Source organism: Lipotes vexillifer, unplaced genomic scaffold, assembly GCF_000442215.2.
Source record: "Lipotes vexillifer unplaced genomic scaffold, Lipotes_vexillifer_v1.1 scaffold185, whole genome shotgun sequence".
Classification (NCBI taxonomy): domain Eukaryota; kingdom Metazoa; phylum Chordata; class Mammalia; order Artiodactyla; family Lipotidae; genus Lipotes; species Lipotes vexillifer.
In genome coordinates this window covers 590,445-593,626 of record NW_006794406.1, presented here as the reverse complement: position 1 = coordinate 593,626, position 3,182 = coordinate 590,445, and the positions used below count along the sequence as shown (strand labels likewise).

The 3,182-nt window shown below is 43.5% G+C and overlaps 1 protein-coding gene across 2 annotated transcripts in view; it reads right to left on the bottom strand.

The window, feature by feature from the left end:
* Nucleotides 1-3,182, bottom strand: part of FUT9 (fucosyltransferase 9) — an 84,642-nt gene that overhangs the window by 6,483 nt on the left and 74,977 nt on the right. The gene's annotated exons all lie outside the window — the stretch shown is intronic.

Here is a 3,182-nt window from a genome sequence, read left to right as displayed (position 1 = left end):
TCCTGCTCTGAGTTCCCACAATTCTCCCCATTAGCTCCTGAGCCAAATGCCTCCTGCCTTTGGGAGAAATGCCATTTACTTTTTGGCAAGAAGACACTGGTTGATCTCTAGAATGCTATCAAATTTGTGTTTGTGAACATTTCTCAAAGACCTTTGGATGCAATCTCTGGTATTTCCAGGCATAAGCCTCTGTTTTACTTCCTCCAAACGCCAGAGAAGCTGCCACCAAAATATGCCAGCTTTGGTCAGCAATGCTTTTCCTGAATATTCCTCAGAATACATTCTGGCATAACTAACAGTTTCCTGACTTATTAATACAGTGGTTTCATCTTTAGGGTTATTACCTCTAAATGTTCAAAAACCTCTTTTTTTTTTCTGCTTTCACTTTTGTCTCAGACATTTGTTTCCTTTGGTGTGCAAGTTGCCAACTGCCACTTCTCCTGCCCTGCACACTTCTTTATCTTGGACAGTTTCTACAATCAGTCTCTGAAATTTTCTTTTCAATTCAGGGATTAACCTTTTTTAGTGTGATCTTTTATCTGCTCTCTTCTCTTTACTCATAATCACTAGTTCTTAATCACTGTCTCAATTCACTTTAGAAGCTCTATTTACCAGCTCTGGCTGTAGCTAGAACAATCAGATCTGACACTGAGCCCAAGTGTAACATGGCCCATGTGCCACCTAATCATAGGAACACCCCAGACAGGACAGGGGGTAGTTTCTGTCATTTTCCCAGAACATGTTTTCTGGATTCCCTTGAGGAAGTCTTTCATAATTTCATAGTGATTTCTATGATTAGTGTCAGGTGTTGGACCATAGCAGCCAGGTAATGAAGGTCAAGGATGCCTTTAAAAAAAGAAACCTCTCATTTTTGGGCTAAAATATTACTATATGTTTCTGACTCTGAGAGTTTCTTTCTGATGACAAAGTAGAGCAATTAACCCATTGAAGGAGCCTTGACATTTCCCTTTCCTTCAAATCCACACCCAACCCAGCACGAGACCTGCCAGTTTTGCCGCCTCAATATTTCTTGGATTAGTTGACTTCTCCCCATTTCCCTGGGTTAAAATGTGTATCATCTCTTGTATGGACTACTAACATTGCTTTTTAAGTGGTCTACCTGGCACTCACTTTTGATTTTTTCAGTTCATTCACACTGCAGTAGACCAGTGATTCTCAAAGTGTGTTCCCAAGACTGCCTCAGCATCAGCATCTCCTGGGATCTTGCTAGAAATGCAAATTCCCCCACCCAAATCTTGACATACGGAAGCAGAAACTCTAGGGTGAGGCCCAGCAATCCATTTAAAAAAGTCCTCCAAGTGATTCCGACATACACTTTTTTTTTTTTTGCGATATGTGGGCCTCTCACTGTCGTGGCCTTTCCCGTTGCCGGACGCGCAAGCTCAGCGCCCATGGCCCACGGGCCTACGGGCCCAGCCGCTCCGCGGCACGTGGGATCCTCCCGGACCGGGGCACGAACCCGTATCCCCTGCATTGGCAGGCGGACTCTCAACCACTGCGCCACCAGGGAGGCCCCCGACATACACTTTTGAAACCACACATCATATGTTACCCTTCTGTTTAAGGGTACGAATTCCAGTTGCTTTTAAGATAAAGTAAAAAAGTCTTAATGTGGCTTAAATAGTTTTGGACGATGGGGACCTTGCCTCTGTCTCCAACCTCAATGCGTTGACAAACTCTCTTTTGCATTCTCTGCAATGCTGTGCTTGGCCGTCTTGCGTGGGGTCACTGCACTAGTTCTTCCCCCTCCCTGAACAGTTTCCTGCTCGCTCTTTCTTTTTTTTTGCGGTACGCGGGCCTCTCCCATTGCGGAGCACAGGCTCCGGACGCGCAGGCTCAGCGGCCATGGCTCACCGGCCCAGCCGCACCGCGGCATGTGGGATCTTCCCGGACCGGGGCACAAACCCGTGTGCCCTGCATCGGCAGGCGGACTCTCAACCACTGTGCCACCAGGGAAGCCCTGTTGAGTCAATTTTGAAACTCAACTAACCTCAACGAGCTAAATTGCCTAAAAACAATACAGGCGGAGAAAAGGAATCATTTAAATAAAATTTTCAGTTATATCCCAGAGTTTGTCCACATGTCATCAGTTAATGTTTTCAAAGGATTTACAAGTATTTATTTTTACCATTCCTTAAAACTTAATATGGAATTCCTTCTCTATAAATTTTTGCATTCTTAATTCCCTGGATCTCACCAGACTACTATTGAATATATAAGGCCATATGCTTTGAATCACCACAGTTTGATAGTTGGATTTCCATCAGTCTTACTACCAGGAATGTCTCTTCTTTTAGGTGTTCCTCAATTGTTTCTGTGAAAGACCATGCAAGTTTCATTTTGACCCCAACCAGTCTGGCAGCAACTGTCCCCATCCACTGTTTGTCCTTCATCATGTGGTTCCACTAGTCTGAGAATCCACTTAATGCAGCTGTCCTCCTCCTAACCATTCGATGTGTGGACCTAGAAACACAAATGCAGCTTTTCCCTGACCTCTAACCTTCAGGGTGCCAGAGTTTCTGGGTCCATGTCACAGTTGAAAAAACAGCTCTCTGATCAAACTTGGTCACTGATTCCAGCATCTCTGAATATACTGGGACACTCACAACATCTCTTCCAGAACTTTTCCTTCAATTTCTGGTCCTCTATCTGCTAACAGTACAGGCTCTATTCTCATTTATAGGGCAAGTGAGTGAATCCACAGGAAATAAACTACTTTACCTTCTCTGGCTCTTTCCTCTACCCTTATCCCCAACATTAAATTCTTGCTCTTCCAGCTACAAAAGCAAAAATGAAAACAAAAAAACACCATCATGCATAACAAAGCATGTTAGCAGATACTAAGAAGGAAGCTGCCTGAATGAAAGAATATCTACCTACAGAGAGAAACATTGGATAGGGCATTGTCATGACAACAGTTTCTGCATCAGACTAAATTCTGAAGGCTGATCATCTTTTGAACTCGTGTGAAGGTAATTAGCACCAGCTTTACTGGGGTTAAATAAAAACGGATTACTGTAGTTAATGAGGAGCTTCTGAAACTTCAACTTAAATCTATAATAAAAGAGTTGGCCAGTAAGAACTAAAATAGAAAGGATGAGCCACAAGAAGTCAAGAACCTGAGACAATATGATAGAAGTGTGGTTAAGAAGATTGTAGGG